The sequence below is a fragment of the Gorilla gorilla genome, chromosome 3 (assembly GCF_029281585.2).
Source record: "Gorilla gorilla gorilla isolate KB3781 chromosome 3, NHGRI_mGorGor1-v2.1_pri, whole genome shotgun sequence".
NCBI lineage: Eukaryota > Metazoa > Chordata > Mammalia > Primates > Hominidae > Gorilla > Gorilla gorilla.
This window is the reverse complement of record NC_073227.2, coordinates 212,716,058-212,736,943: the sequence shown is the minus strand read 5'-3', so window position 1 is coordinate 212,736,943 and position 20,886 is coordinate 212,716,058.

Sequence of the window (20,886 nt, the reverse complement as noted above, 5' to 3'; positions counted from 1 at the left end):
ACATCGCTATCTGTATGAACTTGGAAATATCTACACTGCTCTTGGTATAAAATTGAAATTATCTACACCACTATCTGTATAAACATGGAAATATCTACACTTCTATCTGTAAAAACATGGAAATATCTACACCGCTATCTGTATAAACATGGAAATATCTTCACCGCTATATGCATAAACATGGAAATATCTAGACCGCCATCTCTATAAACATGGAAATATCTACACCACCATCTGTATAAACATGGAAATATCTATACCGCTATCTGCATAAACATGGAAATATCTACACCGCCATTTGTATGAACATGGAAATATCTACACCGCCATCAGTATGCACATGGAAATATCTACACCGCCATATCTATAAACGTGGAAATATCTACACCGCTATCTGTATGAACATGGAAATATCCACACCGTTATCTGTATGAACATGGAAATATCTACACTGCTTTCTGTATGAACATGGAAATATCTACACCGCTATCTGTATGACCATGCAAATATCTACACAGCTCTCTGTATATCAATGGAAATATCTACACTGCTATCTCTACAAACATGGAAATAACTACACTGCTATCTGTATAAATATGGAAATATCTACACCGCCATCTCTATGAACATGGAAATATCTACACCGCCATCTGTATGAACATGGAAATATCTACACCACTAACGGTATGAACATGGAAATATCTACACCGCTATCTGTATGAACATGGAAATATCTACACCGCTATCTGGATGAACATGGAAATATCTACACCGCTATCTGTATGAACATGGAAATATCTATACCGCTATCTGTATGAACATGGAAATATCTATACCGCTATCTGTAAGAACATGCAAATATCTACACAGCTATCTGTTTATCAATGGAAATATCTGCACTGCTATCTCTATAAACACGGAAATAACTACACTGCTATCTGTATAAACATGCAAATATCTACACCGCCACCTGTATGAACATGGAAATACCTACACTGCCATCCGTACGAACATGGAAATAACTACACCGCCATCTGTATGAACATGTAAATATCTACAATGCCATCTGTATGAACATGGAAATAACTACACCGCTGACTGTATGAGCATGGAAACATCTACAACGCTATCTGTATGAACATGGAAATATCTACACCGCTATCTGTGTGAACATGGAAATATCTACACCGCTCTCTGTATGAACATGGAAATATCTACACCGCTATCTGTACGAACATGCAAACATCTACACAGCTATCTGTATATCAATGGAAATATCTACACTGCTATCTCTATAAACATGGAAATAACTACACTGCTATCTGTATAAACATGGAAATGTCTACACCGCCACCTGTATGAACATGGAAATATCTACACTGCCATCCATACGAACATGGAAACGTCTACACCGCCATCTGTATGAACATGTAAATATCTACACCGCCCTCTGTATGAACATGGAAATATCTACACGGCTAACTGTATGAACATGGAAATATCTGCACCGCCATCTGTACGAACATGGAAATATCTACACCGCCATTTGTATGTACATGGAAATATCTACACCGCCATCTCTATGAACATGGAAATACCTTCACCGCCATTTGCATGATCATGGAAATATGTACGCCGCCATCTGTATGAACATGGAAGTATCTTCACCCCCATCTGTATGAACATGGATATATCTACACCGGCATCTGGATGAACATGGAAATATCTACACCGCTATGTGCATGAAAATGGAAATATCTACACAGCTATCTGCATATACATGGAAATATCTACACAGATTTCTCAATAAATATGGAAATAACTACAGCGCTATCTCTATAAACTTCAAAATATCTACACCGCTATCTGTATGAACATGGAAATATCTACAACGTTATCTGTACGAACATGGAAATATCTACACCGCTATCTGTATGAAGATGTAAATATCTGCACCGCTATCTGTATGAACATGCAAATATCTACACAGCTATGTGTATATCAATGGAAATATCTGCACTGCTATCTCTATAAACATGGAAATAACTAAACTGCTATCTGTATGAACATGGAAATATCTACACCGCCATCTCTATGAACATGGAAATATCTACACCGCCATTTGTATGAACATGGAAATATCTACACCGCCATCAGTATGCACATGGAAATATCTACACCGCCATATCTATAAACGTGGAAATATCTACATCGCTATCTGTATGAACTTGGAAATATCTACACTGCTCTTGGTATAAAATTGAAATTATCTACACCACTATCTGTATAAACATGGAAATATCTACACTTTTATCTGTATAAACATGGAAATATCTACACCGCTATCTGTATAAACATGGAAATATCTTCACCGCTATATGCATAAACATGGAAATATCTAGACCGCCATCTCTATAAACATGGAAATATCTACACCACCATCTGTATAAACATGGAAATATCTATACCGCTATCTGCATAAACATGGAAATATCTACACCGCCATTTGTATGAACATGGAAATATCTACACCGCCATCAGTATGCACATGGAAATATCTACACCGCCATATCTATAAACGTGGAAATATCTACACCGCTATCTGTATGAACATGGAAATATCCACACCGTTATCTGTATGAACATGGAAATATCTACACTGCTATCTGTATGAACATGGAAATATCTACACCGCTATCTGTACGAACATGGAAATATCTACACCGCTATCTGTATGACCATGCAAATATCTACACAGCTCTCTGTATATCAATGGAAATAACTACACTGCTATCTCTACAAACATGGAAATAACTACACTGCTATCTGTATAAATATGGAAATATCTACACCGCCATCTCTATGAACATGGAAATATCTACACCGCCATCTGTATGAACATGGAAATATCTACACCACTAACGGTATGAACATGGAAATATCTACACCGCTATCTGTATGAACATGGAAATATCTACACCGCTATCTGGATGAACATGGAAATATCTACACTGCTATCTGTATGAACATGGAAATATCTATACCGCTATCTGTATGAACATGGAAATATCTATACCGCTATCTGTAAGAACATGCAAATATCTACACAGCTATCTGTTTATCAATGGAAATATCTGCACTGCTATCTCTATAAACACGGAAATAACTACACTGCTATCTGTATAAACATGCAAATATCTACACCGCCACCTGTATGAACATGGAAATACCTACACTGCCATCCGTACGAACATGGAAATAACTACACCGCCATCTGTATGAACATGTAAATATCTACAATGCCATCTGTATGAACATGGAAATAACTACACCGCTGACTGTATGAGCATGGAAACATCTACAACGCTATCTGTATGAACATGGAAATATCTACACCGCTATCTGTGTGAACATGGAAATATCTACACCGCTCTCTGTATGAACATGGAAATATCTACACCGCTATCTGTACGAACATGCAAACATCTACACAGCTATCTGTATATCAATGGAAATATCTACACTGCTATCTCTATAAACATGGAAATAACTACACTGCTATCTGTATAAACATGGAAATGTCTACACCGCCACCTGTATGAACATGGAAATATCTACACTGCCATCCGTACGAACATGGAAACGTCTACACCGCCATCTGTATGAACATGTAAATATCTACACCGCCCTCTGTATGAACATGGAAATATCTACACGGCTAACTGTATGAACATGGAAATATCTGCACCGCCATCTGTACGAACATGGAAATATCTACACCGCCATTTGTATGTACATGGAAATATCTACACCGCCATCTCTATGAACATGGAAATACCTTCACCGCCATTTGCATGATCATGGAAATATGTACGCCGCCATCTGTATGAACATGGAAGTATCTTCACCCCCATCTGTATGAACATGGATATATCTACACCGGCATCTGGATGAACATGGAAATATCTACACCGCTATGTGCATGAAAATGGAAATATCTACACAGCTATCTGCATATACATGGAAATATCTACACAGATTTCTCAATAAATATGGAAATAACTACAGCGCTATCTCTATAAACTTCAAAATATCTACACCGCTATCTGTATGAACATGGAAATATCTACAACGTTATCTGTACGAACATGGAAATATCTACACCGCTATCTGTACGAAGATGTAAATATCTGCACCGCTATCTGTATGAACATGCAAATATCTACACAGCTATGTGTATATCATTGGAAATATCTGCACTGCTATCTCTATAAACATGGAAATAACTAAACTGCTATCTGTATGAACATGGAAATATCTACACCGCCATCTCTATGAACATGGAAATATCTACACCGCCATTTGTATGAACATGGAAATATCTACACCGCCATCAGTATGCACATGGAAATATCTACACCGCCATATCTATAAACGTGGAAATATCTACATCGCTATCTGTATGAACTTGGAAATATCTACACTGCTCTTGGTATAAAATTGAAATTATCTACACCACTATCTGTATAAACATGGAAATATCTACACTTATATCTGTATAAACATAGAAATATCTACACCGCTATCTGTATAAACATGGAAATATCTTCACCGCTATATGCATAAACATGGAAATATCTAGACCGCCATCTCTATAAACATGGAAATATCTACACCACCATCTGTATAAACATGGAAATATCTATACCGCTATCTGCATAAACATGGAAATATCTACACCGCCATCTCTATAAACATGGAAATATCTACACCGCCATCTGTACGAACATGGAAATATCTTCACCGCCATCTGTATGAACATGTAAATATCTGCACCGCCATCTGTATGAACATGGAAATATCTACACCACTAACTGTATGAACATGGAAATATATACACTGCTATCTGTATGAACATGGAAATATCTACACCGTTATCTGTATGAACATGGAAATATCTACACCGCTATCTGTTTGAACATGGAAATATCTACACAGCTATCTCTACGAACATGGAAATATCTACACCGCTATCTGTATGAACATGCAAATATCTACACAGCTATCTGTATATCAATGGAAATATCTACACTGCTATCTCTATAAACATGGAAATAACTACACTGCTATCTGTATAAACATGGAAATATCTACACCGCCACCTGTATGATCATGGAAATTACTTCACTGCCATCCGTACGTACATGGAAATATCTACACCGCCATCTGTATGAACATGTAAATATCTACACTGCCATCTGTATGAACATGGAAATATCTAAAACGCTAACTGTATGGACATGGAAATATCTACACCGCTATTGGTATGAACATGGAAATATCTACACCGCTATCTGCATGAACATGGAAATATCTACACCGCTATCTGTATGAACATGGAAATATCTACAACACTATCTGCATGAACATGGAAATATCTACACCGTTATCTGTACGAACATTCAAATATCTTAACCGCTATCTGTATAAACATGGAAATCTCTGCCCAACTATCTGTTTAAACATGGAAATATCCGCACCGCTATCTTTATAAACATGGAAATATCTACACCGCTATCTGCATAAACATGGAAATATCCACACCGCTATCTGTGTAAACATGGAAATGTCTACAACGCTATCTGTGTAAACATGGAAATATCTACACCGCCATCTGTGTAAACATGAAAATATCTACACCGCCATCTCTATAAACATGGAAATATCTACACCGCCATCAGTATGAACATGGAAATATCTACACTGCCATCTCTATAAACGTGGAAATATCTACACCGATATCTGTATGGACTTGGAAATATCTACACTGCTATCTGTATAAAATTGAAATTATCTACACCACTATCTCTATAAACATGGAAATATCTACACTGTTATCTGTATAAACATGGAAATATCTACACCGCTATCTGTATAAACATGGAAATATCTTCACCGCTATCTGTATAAACATGGAAATATCTACAACGCTGTCTCTATAAACTTGGAAATAACTACACCTCTATCTCTATAAACATGGAAATATCTAGACCGCCATCTCTATAAACATGGAAATATCTACACCAGCGTCTGTATAAACATGGAAATATCTATACCGCTATCTGCATAAACATGGAAATATGTACACCGACATCTCTATGAACATGGAAATATCTACACCGCCATCTGTACGAACATGGAAATATCTACACTGCCATCTGTATGAACATGTAAATATCTACACCGCCATCTGTGTGAGCATGGAAATATCTACACTGCTAACTGTATGTACATGGAAATATCTACACCGCTATCTGTATGAACATGGAAATATCTACACCGTCACCTGTATCAACATGGAGATATCTACACCGCTATCTGTACGAACATGGAAATATCTACTCCGCTATCTGTATGAACATGCAAATATCTACACAGCTATCTGTATATCAATGGAAATACCTACACTGCTATCTCTATAAACATGGAAATATCTACACTGCTATCTATATAAACAGGAAAATATATACACCGCCACCTGTATGAACATGGAAATATCTACACTGCCATCCGTACGAACATGGACATATCTACACCGCCATCTGTATGAACATGGAAATATCTACACCGCCATCTGTATGAACATGGAAATATCTACACCGCTAACTGTATGAACATGGAAATATCTACACCACTATTGGTATGAACATGCAAATATCTACACCGCTATCTGTATGAACATGGAAATATCTACACCGCTATCTGTATGAACATGGAAATATCTACACAGCTATCTGTATATCAATGAAAATATCTACACTGATATCCCTATAAACATGGAAATAACTACACTGCTATCTGTATTAATATGGAAATACCTACACCGCCATCTCTATGAACATAGAAATATCTACACCTCCATTTGTATGAACATGGAAATATCTACACCGCCATCTCTATGAACATGGAAATATTTACACCGCCATTTGTATGAACATGGAAATATCTACACCACCATCTGTATGAACATGGAAATATCTTCACCGCCATCTGTATGAACATGGATATATGTACACCGGCATCTGGATGAACATGGAAATATCTACACCGCTGTCTGCATGAACATGGAAATATCTACACAGCTATCTGAATATACATGGAAATATCTACACAGATTTCTCTATAAATATGGAAATAACTATAGCGCTATCTCTATAAACTTCGAAATATCTACAACGCCATCTTTATGAACATGGAAATATCTACACCGCCATCTGTACAAACATGGACATATCTACACCGCCATCTGTATTAAGATGGAAATATGTACACCGCTATCTGTATAAACATGAAAATATCTTCCCAACTATCTGTATAAACATGGAAATATCCGCACCGCTATCTGTATAAACATGGAATTATCTACACTGCTATCTGCATAAACATGGAAATATCCACACCGCTATCTGTGTAAACATGGAAATGTCTACACCGCTATCTGTGTAAACATGGAAATGTCTACACCGCTATCTGTGTAAACATGGAAATATCTACACTGCCATCTGTTTAAACATGAAAATACACCGACATCCCTATAAACACGGAAATATCTACACCGCCGTCTGTATGAACATGGAAATATCTACACCGCCATCTTTATAAACGTGGAAATATCTACACCGCTATCTGTATGAACTTGGAAATATCTACACTGCTCTCTGTATAAAATTGAAATTATCTACACCACTATCTCTATAAACATGGAAATATCTACACTGCTATCTGTATAAACATGGAAATATCTACACCGCTATCTGTATAAACATGGAAATATCTTCACCGCTATCTGTATAAACATGGAAATATCTACAACGCTGTCTCTATAAACTTGGAAATAACTACACCACTATCTCTGTAAACATGGAAATATCTAGACCGCCATCTCTATAAACATAGAAATATCTACACCACCATCTGTATAAACATGGAAATATCTATACCGCTATCTGCATAAACATGGAAATATCTACACCGCCATCTCTATGAACATGGAAATATCTTCAACGCCATCTGTACGAACATGGAAATATCTACACCGCCATCTGTATGAACATGTAAATATCTACACCGCCATCTGTATGAACATGGAAATATCAACACCGCTATCTGTAAGAACATGGAAATATCTACACCGTTATCTGTATGAACATGGAAATATCTACACCGCTATCAGTACGTACATGGAAATATCTACACCGCTATCTGTATGAACATGGAAATATCTACACCGCTATCTGTATGAACATGCAAATATCAACACAGCTATCTGTATATCAATGTAAATATCTACACTGCTATCTCTATTAACATGGAAATAATTACTCTACTATCTGTATAAACATGGAAATATCTACACCGCCACCTGTATGAACATGGAAATATCTACACTGCCATCCGTATGAACAGGGAAATATCTACACCGCCATCTGTATGAACATGGAAATATTTAAACCGCCATCTGTTTGAACATGGAAATATCGACAACGCTAACTGCATGAACATGGAAATATCTACACCGCTATCTGTGTGAACATGCACATATCTACACCGCTATCTGTATGAACATGGAAATATCTACACCACTATCTGTATGAACATGGAAATATCTACACCGCTATCTGTATGAACATGGAAATATCTACACCGCTATCTGTATGAACATGCAAATGTCTACACAGCTATCTGTATGAACATTCAAATAACTCCACTGCTATCTGTATAAACATGGAAATATCTACACCGCCATCTGTATGAACATGTAAATATCTACACCGCCATCTGTATGAACATGGAAGTATCTACACCGCTAACTGTATGAACATGGAAATATCTACTCCGCTAACTGTATGAACATGGAAATATCTACACCGCTATCTGTATGAACATGCAAATATCTACACAGCTATCTGTATATCAATGGAGATATCCACACAGCTATCTCTATTAACATGGAAATAACTACACTGCTATCTGTATAAACATGGAAATATCAACACCTCCACCTGTATGAACATGGAAATATCTACACAGCTAACTGTATGAACATGGAATTATCTACACCACTATCTGTATGAACATGGAAATATCTACACCGCTATCTGTATGAACATGGAAATATCTACACCGCCATTTGTATGAACATGGAAATATCTACAACGCCATCTCTATGAACATGGAAATATCTACACCGCCATTTGAATGAAATTGGAAATATCTACACCGCCATCTGTATGAACATGGAAATATCTTCAACGCCATCTGTATGAACATGGATATATCTACACCGGCATCTGGATGAACATGGAAATATCTACAACGCTATCTGCATGAACATGGAAATATCTACACAGCTATCTGCATATACATGGAAATATCTACACAGATTTCTCTATAAATACGGAAATAACTACAGCGCTATCTCTATAAACTTCGAAATATCTACACCGCCATCTGTATGAACATGGAAATATCTACACCGCTATCTGAATGAAACTGGAAATATCTACACCACTATCTGTACGAACATGGAAATATCTACACCGCTATCTGTATGAACATGCAAATATCTACACAGCTATCTGTATATCAATGGAAATATCTGCACTGGTATATCTATAAGCATGGAAATATCTACACTGCTATCTGTATAAACATGGAAATATCTACACCGCCACCTGTATGAACATGGAAATATCTACACTGCCATCCGTATGAACATGGAAATATCTACACCACCATCTGTATCAACATGTAAATATCTACACCGCCATCTCTATGAACATAGAAATATCTGCACCGCTACCTCTATGAACATGGAAATATCTACACCGATATCTGTATGAACATGGAAATATCTACACCGCTATCTGTATGAACATGGAAATATCTGCACCGCTATCTGTATGAACATGGAAATATCAACACCGCTATCTGTATGAGCATGGAAATATCTACACCGCTATCTGTATGAACATGCAAATATCTACACAGCTATCTGTATATCAATGGAAATATCTACACTGCTATCTCTATAAACATGGAAATAACTACACTGCTATCTGTAAAAACATGGAAATATCTACACCGCCATCTCTATGAACATGGAAATATCTACACCGCCATTTGTATGAAAATGGAAATATCTACACCGCCATCTCTATGAACATGGTAATATCTACACCGCCATGTGTATGAATATGGAAATATCTACCCCACCATCTGTATGAACATGGAAATATCTTCACCGCCATCTGTATGAACATGGATATATCTACACCAGCATCTGGATGAACTTGGAAATATCTACGCGGCTATCTGCATGAACATGGAAATATCTACAAAGCCATCTGCATATACATGGAAATATCTACACACATTTCTCTATAAATATGGAAATAACTACAGCACTATCTCTATAAACTTCGAAATATCTACACCGCCATCTGTATGAACATGGAAATATCAACACCGCATCTGTACGAAAATGGACATATCTACACCGCCATCTGTATTAAGATGGAAATATCTACACCGCTATCTGTATAAACATGGAAATATCTGCCCAAATATCTGTATAAACATGAAAATATCTGCACCGCTATCTGTATAAACATGGAAATATCTACACTGCTATCTGCATAAACATGGAAATATCCACACAACTATCTGTGTAAACATGGAAATGTCTACACCGCTATCTGTGTAAACATGGAAATATCTCCACCGCCATCTGTGTAAACTTGAAAATATCTACACCGCCATCTCTAAAAACATGGAAATATCTACACCGCCATCTGTATGAACATGGAAATATCTACACCGCCATCTCTATAAACGTGGAAATATCTACACCGCTATCTGTATGAACTTGGAAATAACTACACTGCTATCTGTATAAAATTGAAATTATGTACACCACTATCTCTATAAACATGGAAATATCTACACTGCTATCTGTATAAACATGGAAATATCTACACCGCAATCTGTATAAACATGGAAATATCTTCACCGCTATCTGTATAAACATGGAAATATCTACAATGCTGTCTCTATAAACTTGGAAATAACTACACCACTATCTCTATAAACATGGAAATATCTCGACCGCCATCTCTATAAACATGGAAATATCTACACCACCATCTGTATAAACATGGAAATATCTATACCGCTATCTGCATAAACATGAAAATATCTACACCGCCATCTCTATGAACATGGAAATATCTACACCGCCATCTCTACGAACATGGAAATATCTACACCGCCATCTGTATGAACATGTAAATATCTACACCGCCATCTGTATGAACATGGAAATATCTACACCGCTAACTGTATGAACATGGAAATATCTACATCACTATCTGTATGAACATGGAAATGTCTACACCGTTATCTGTATGAACATGGAAATATCTACACCGCTATCTGAATGAACATGGAAATATCTACACCGCTATCTGTACGAACATGGAAATATCTACACCGCTATCAGTATGAACATGCAAATATCTACACAGATATATGTATATCAATGGAAATATGTACATTGCTATCTCTATAAACATGGAAATAACTACACTGCTATCTGTAAAAACATGGAAATATCTACACCGCCACCTGTACGAACATGGAAATATCTACACTGCCATCCGTACTAACATGGAAATATCTACACAGCCATCTGTATGAACATGTAAATATCTACACAGCTATCTGTATATCAATGGAAATATCTACACTGCTATCTCTATAAACATGGAAATAACTACACTGCTATCTGTATGAACATGGAAATATCTACACCACTATCTCTATGAACATGGAAATATCTTCACCGCTATCTGTAAAACATGGAAATATCTACACCGCTATCTGTATGAACATGGAAATATCTACACAGCTATCTGTATATCAATGGAAATATCTACACCGCTATCTCTATAAACATGGAAATATCTACATTGCTATCTGTATAAACATGGAAATATCTACACTGCCATCTCTATGAACATGGAAATATCTACACCGCCATTTGTATGAACACGGAAATATCTTCACCGCTATCTGTATGAACATGGAAATATCTACACCGCCATTTGTATGAACATGGAAATATCTACACCGCCATCTGTATGAACATGGAAATATCTTCAACGCCATCTGTATGGACATGGATATATCTACACCGGCATCTGGATGAACATGGAAATATCTACACCGCTATCTGTGTGAACATGGAAATATCTACACCGCTATCTGAATGCACATGGAAATATCTACACCGTTATCTGTATGAACATGGAAATATCTACACCGCTATGTGTATGAACATGGAAATATCTACACCGCTATCTGTATGAACATGGAAATATCTACACCGCTATCTCTATGAACATGCAAATATCTACACAGCTATCTGTACATCAATGGAAATATCTACACTGCTATCTCTATAAACATGGAAATAACTACGCAGATATCTGTAAAAACATGGGAATATCTACACCGCCACCTGTATGAACATGGAAATATCTACACTGCCATCCGTACAAACATGGAAATATCTACACCGCCATCTCTTTGAACATGTAAATATCTACACCGCCATCTGTATGAACATGGAAATATATACACCGCCATCAGTATGAACATGGAAATATCTACACCGTTAACTGTTTGAACATGGAAATATCTACACCGCTATCAGTATGAACAAGGAAATATCTACACCGCTATCTGTATGAACATGCAAATATCTACACAGCTATCTGTATGAACATGGAAATATCTACACCGCTATCTGTATGAACATGGAAATATCTACACCGCCATTTGTATGAACATGGAAATATCTACAACGCCATCTCTATGAACATGGAAATATCTACACCGCCATTTGAATGAAATTGGAAATATCTACACCGCCATCTGTATGAACATGGAAATATCTTCAACGCCATCTGTATGAACATGGATATATCTACACCGGCATCTGGATGAACATGGAAATATCTACAACGCTATCTGCATGAACATGGAAATATCTACACAGCTATCTGCATATACATGGAAATATCTACACAGATTTCTCTATAAATACGGAAATAACTACAGCGCTATCTCTATAAACTTCGAAATATCTACACCGCCATCTGTATGAACATGGAAATATCTACACCGCTATCTGAATGAAACTGGAAATATCTACACCACTATCTGTACGAACATGGAAATATCTACACCGCTATCTGTATGAACATGCAAATATCTACACAGCTATCTGTATATCAATGGAAATATCTGCACTGGTATATCTATAAGCATGGAAATATCTACACTGCTATCTGTATAAACATGGAAATATCTACACCGCCACCTGTATGAACATGGAAATATCTACACTGCCATCCGTATGAACATGGAAATATCTACACCACCATCTGTATCAACATGTAAATATCTACACCGCCATCTCTATGAACATAGAAATATCTGCACCGCTACCTCTATGAACATGGAAATATCTACACCGATATCTGTATGAACATGGAAATATCTACACCGCTATCTGTATGAACATGGAAATATCTGCACCGCTATCTGTATGAACATGGAAATATCAACACCGCTATCTGTATGAGCATGGAAATATCTACACCGCTATCTGTATGAACATGCAAATATCTACACAGCTATCTGTATATCAATGGAAATATCTACACTGCTATCTCTATAAACATGGAAATAACTACACTGCTATCTGTAAAAACATGGAAATATCTACACCGCCATCTCTATGAACATGGAAATATCTACACCGCCATTTGTATGAAAATGGAAATATCTACACCGCCATCTCTATGAACATGGTAATATCTACACCGCCATGTGTATGAATATGGAAATATCTACCCCACCATCTGTATGAACATGGAAATATCTTCACCGCCATCTGTATGAACATGGATATATCTACACCAGCATCTGGATGAACTTGGAAATATCTACGCGGCTATCTGCATGAACATGGAAATATCTACAAAGCCATCTGCATATACATGGAAATATCTACACACATTTCTCTATAAATATGGAAATAACTACAGCACTATCTCTATAAACTTCGAAATATCTACACCGCCATCTGTATGAACATGGAAATATCAACACCGCATCTGTACGAAAATGGACATATCTACACCGCCATCTGTATTAAGATGGAAATATCTACACCGCTATCTGTATAAACATGGAAATATCTGCCCAAATATCTGTATAAACATGAAAATATCTGCACCGCTATCTGTATAAACATGGAAATATCTACACTGCTATCTGCATAAACATGGAAATATCCACACAACTATCTGTGTAAACATGGAAATGTCTACACCGCTATCTGTGTAAACATGGAAATATCTCCACCGCCATCTGTGTAAACTTGAAAATATCTACACCGCCATCTCTAAAAACATGGAAATATCTACACCGCCATCTGTATGAACATGGAAATATCTACACCGCCATCTCTATAAACGTGGAAATATCTACACCGCTATCTGTATGAACTTGGAAATAACTACACTGCTATCTGTATAAAATTGAAATTATGTACACCACTATCTCTATAAACATGGAAATATCTACACTGCTATCTGTATAAACATGGAAATATCTACACCGCAATCTGTATAAACATGGAAATATCTTCACCGCTATCTGTATAAACATGGAAATATCTACAATGCTGTCTCTATAAACTTGGAAATAACTACACCACTATCTCTATAAACATGGAAATATCTCGACCGCCATCTCTATAAACATGGAAATATCTACACCACCATCTGTATAAACATGGAAATATCTATACCGCTATCTGCATAAACATGAAAATATCTACACCGCCATCTCTATGAACATGGAAATATCTACACCGCCATCTCTACGAACATGGAAATATCTACACCGCCATCTGTATGAACATGTAAATATCTACACCGCCATCTGTATGAACATGGAAATATCTACACCGCTAACTGTATGAACATGGAAATATCTACATCACTATCTGTATGAACATGGAAATGTCTACACCGTTATCTGTATGAACATGGAAATATCTACACCGCTATCTGAATGAACATGGAAATATCTACACCGCTATCTGTACGAACATGGAAATATCTACACCGCTATCAGTATGAACATGCAAATATCTACACAGATATATGTATATCAATGGAAATATGTACATTGCTATCTCTATAAACATGGAAATAACTACACTGCTATCTGTAAAAACATGGAAATATCTACACCGCCACCTGTACGAACATGGAAATATCTACACTGCCATCCGTACTAACATGGAAATATCTACACAGCCATCTGTATGAACATGTAAATATCTACACAGCTATCTGTATATCAATGGAAATATCTACACTGCTATCTCTATAAACATGGAAATAACTACACTGCTATCTGTATGAACATGGAAATATCTACACCACTATCTCTATGAACATGGAAATATCTTCACCGCTATCTGTAAAACATGGAAATATCTACACCGCTATCTGTATGAACATGGAAATATCTACACAGCTATCTGTATATCAATGGAAATATCTACACCGCTATCTCTATAAACATGGAAATATCTACATTGCTATCTGTATAAACATGGAAATATCTACACTGCCATCTCTATGAACATGGAAATATCTACACCGCCATTTGTATGAACACGGAAATATCTTCACCGCTATCTGTATGAACATGGAAATATCTACACCGCCATTTGTATGAACATGGAAATATCTACACCGCCATCTGTATGAACATGGAAATATCTTCAACGCCATCTGTATGGACATGGATATATCTACACCGGCATCTGGATGAACATGGAAATATCTACACCGCTATCTGTGTGAACATGGAAATATCTACACCGCTATCTGAATGCACATGGAAATATCTACACCGTTATCTGTATGAACATGGAAATATCTACACCGCTATGTGTATGAACATGGAAATATCTACACCGCTATCTGTATGAACATGGAAATATCTACACCGCTATCTCTATGAACATGCAAATATCTACACAGCTATCTGTACATCAATGGAAATATCTACACTGCTATCTCTATAAACATGGAAATAACTACGCAGATATCTGTAAAAACATGGGAATATCTACACCGCCACCTGTATGAACATGGAAATATCTACACTGCCATCCGTACAAACATGGAAATATCTACACCGCCATCTCTTTGAACATGTAAATATCTACACCGCCATCTGTATGAACATGGAAATATATACACCGCCATCAGTATGAACATGGAAATATCTACACCGTTAACTGTTTGAACATGGAAATATCTACACCGCTATCAGTATGAACAAGGAAATATCTACACCGCTATCTGTATGAACATGCAAATATCTACACAGCTATCTGTATATCAATAGAAATATTTACACTGCTATCTCTATAAACATGGAAATAACTACACTGCTATGTGTATAAACATGGAAATATCTACACCGCCATCTCTATGAACATGGAAATATCTACACTGCCATTTGTATGAACATTGAAATATGTACACCGCCATCTCTATGAACATGGAAATATCTACGCCGCCATGTGTATGAACATGGAAATATCTACACCGCCATCTGTATGAACATGGAAGTATCTTCACCGCCATCTGTATGAACATGGATATATCTACAACGGCATCTGGATGAACATGGAAATATCTACACCGCTATCTGCATGAACATGGAAATATCTACACCGCTATCTGCATATACATGGAAATATCCACTCCGCTATCTGTGTAAACATGGAAATGTCTACACCACTATCTTTGTAAAAATGGAAATATCTACACTGCCATCTCTAGAAACATGGAAATATCTACACCGCCATCTGTAGGAACATGGAAATATCTACATCGCCATCTCTATAAAGGTGGAAATATCTACACCGCTATCTGTATCAACATGGAAATATCTACACTGCTATCTGTATAATATTGAAATTATCTACACCACTATCTCTATAAACATGGAAATATCTACACTGCTGTCTGTATAAACATGGAAATATCTACACCGCTATGTGTATAAACATGGAAATATCTTCACCTCTATCTTCATAAACATGGAAATATCTACAACGCTGTCTCTATAAACTTGGAAATAACTACACCACTATCTCTAAAAACATGGAAATATCTAGACCACCATCTCTACAAACATGGAAATATCTACAACACCATCTGTATAAACATGGAAATACCTATACCGCTATCTGCATAAACATGGAAATATCTACACCACCATCTCTATGAACATGGAAATATCTACACCGCCTTCTGTACAAACATGGAAATATCTACACCGCCATCTGTATGAACATGTAAATATCTACAAAGCCATCTGAATGAACATGGAAATATCTACACCGCTAACCGTTCGAAGATGGAAATATCTACAAGGCTATCTGTATAAACATGGAAATATCTACACCGTTATCTGTATGGACATGGAAATATCTACACCGCTATCTGTATGAAGATGGAAATATCTACACCGCTATCTGTACGAACATGGAAATATCTACACCGCTATCTGTATGAACATGCAAATATCTACACAGCTATCTGTATATCAATGGAAATATCTACACTGCTATCTCTATAAACATGGAAATAACTACACTGCTATCTGTATAAACATGGAAATATCTACACCGCCACCTGTATGAACATGGAAATATCTACACTGCCAATCGTGCGAACATGGAAATATCTACACCGCCATCTGTATGAACATGTAAATATCTACACCGCCATCTGTATGAACATGGAAATATCTACACCGCTAACTGTATGAACATGGAAATATCTACACCGCTATGTGTATGAACATGGAAATATCTACACCGCTATCTGTATGAACATGGAAATATCTGCACCGCTATCTGTATGAACATGGAAATATCTACACCGCTATCTGTATGAGCATGGAAATATGTACACCGCTATCTGTATGAACATGCAAATATCTACACAGCTACCTGTATATGAACGGAAATATCTACCCTGCTATCTCTATAAACATGAAAATAACTACTCTGCTATCTGTACAAACAATGAAATATCTACATCGCCATCTCTATGAACATGGAAATATCTACACCGCCATTTGTATGAACATGGAAATATCTACACCGCCATCTCTACGAACATGCAAATCTCTACAGCGCCATGTGTAGGAACATGGAAATATCTACAACGCCATGTGTATGAACATGGAAATATCTTCACCGCCATCTGTATGAACATGGATATATCTACACCAGCATCTGGATGAACATGGAAATATCTACACGGCTATCTGCATGAACATGGAAATATCTACACAGCTATCTGCATATACATTTGAATATCTACACAGATTTCTATATAAATATGGAAATAACTACAGCACTATCTCTATAAACTTCGAAATATCTACACCGCCATCTGTATGAACATGGAAATATCTACACCGCCATCTGTACGAACATGGACATATCTACACCGCCATCTGTATTAAGATGGAAATATCTACACCGTTATCTGTATAAACATGGAAATATCTGCCCAACTATCTGTATAAACATGGAAATATCCGCACCTCTATCTGTATAAACATGGAAATATCTACACCGCTATCTGCATGAACATGGAAATATCCACACCGCTATCTGTGTAAACATGGAAATGTCTACACCGCTATCTGTGTAAACATGGAAATATCTCCACCGCCATCTGTGTAAACATGAAAATATCTACACCGCCATCTCTAAAAACATGGAAATATCTAAACCGCCATCTGTATGAACATGGAAATATCTACACCGCCATCTCTATAAATGTGTAAATATCTACACCGCTATCTGTATGAACTTGGAAATACCTACACTGCTATCTGTATAAAATTGAAATTATCTACACCACTATCTCTATAAACATGGAAATATCTACATTGCTATCAGTATAAACATGGAAATATCTACACCGCTATCTGTATAAACATGGAAATATCTTCAACACTATCTGTATAAACATGGAAATATCTACAATGCTGTCTCTATAAACTTGGAAATAACTACACCACTATCTCTATAAACATGGAAATACCTAGATCGCCATCTCTATAAACATAGAAATATCTACACCACCATCTGTTCAAACATGGAAATATCTCTTCCGCTATCTGCATAAACATGGAAATATCTACACCGCCATCTCTATGAACATGGAAATATCTTCACCGCCATCTCTACGAACATGGAAATATCTACACCACCGTCTGTATGAACATGTAAATATCTACACCACCATCTGTATGAACATGGAAATATCTACACCGCTATCAGTATGAACATGCAAATATCTACACAGCTATATGTATATCAATGGAAATATCTACATTGCTATCTCTATAAACATGGAAATATCTACACTGCTATTTGTATAAACATGGAAATATCTACACTGCCACCTGTACGAACATGGAAATATCTACACTGCCATCCGTACGAACATGGAAATATCTACACCGCCATCTGTATGAACATGTAAGTACCTACACAGCTATCTGTATATCAATGGAAATATCTACACTGCTATCTCTATAAACATGGAATAACTACACTGTGATCTGTATGAACATGGAAATACCTACACCGCCACCTGAATGAACATGGAAATAACTACACTGCCATCCGTACAAACATGGAAATATCTACACCGCCTTCTGTATGAACATGTAAATATCTACACCGCCATCTGTATGAACATGGAAATATCTACACCGCTAACTGTATGAACATGGAAATATCTACACCGCTATCTGAATAAACATGGAAATATCTACACAGCTATCTGTATATCAGTGGAAATATCTACACCGCTATCTCTATAAACATGGAAATATCTACATTGCTATCTCTATAAACATGGAAATATCTACACCGACATCTCTATGAACATGGAAATATCTACACCGCCATTTGTATGAACACGGAAATAGCTACACCGCCATCTGTATGAACATGGAAATATCTACACCGCCATTTGTATGAACATGGAAATATCTTCAACGCCATCCGTATGAACATGGATATATCTACACCGGCATCTGGATGAACATGGAAATGTCTACATCGCTATCTGCATGAACATGGAAATATCTACACCGCTAACTGTATGAACATGGAAATACCTACACAGCTATCTGTGAACATGGAAATATGTACACCGCTATCTGTATGAACATGGAAATATCTACACCGTTATCTATATGAACATGGAAATATCTACACCGCTATGTGTATGAACATGGAAATATGTACACCGCTATCTGTATGAACATGGAAATATCTACACCGCTATCTCTATGAACATGCAAATATCTACACAGCTATCTGTATATCAGTGGAAATATCTACACTGCTATCTCTATAAACATGGAAATAACTACACAGCTATCTGTAAATAGATGGGAATATCTACACCGCCACCTGTATGAACATGGAAATATCTAAACTGCCATCCGTACGAACATGGAAATATCTACACCGCCATCTGTTTGAACATGTAAATATCTACACCGCCATCTGTATGAACATGGAAATATCTACACCGCCATCTGTATGAACGTGGAAATATCTACACCGTTAACTGTATGAACATGGAAATATGTACACCGCTATAAGTATGAACATGGAAATATATA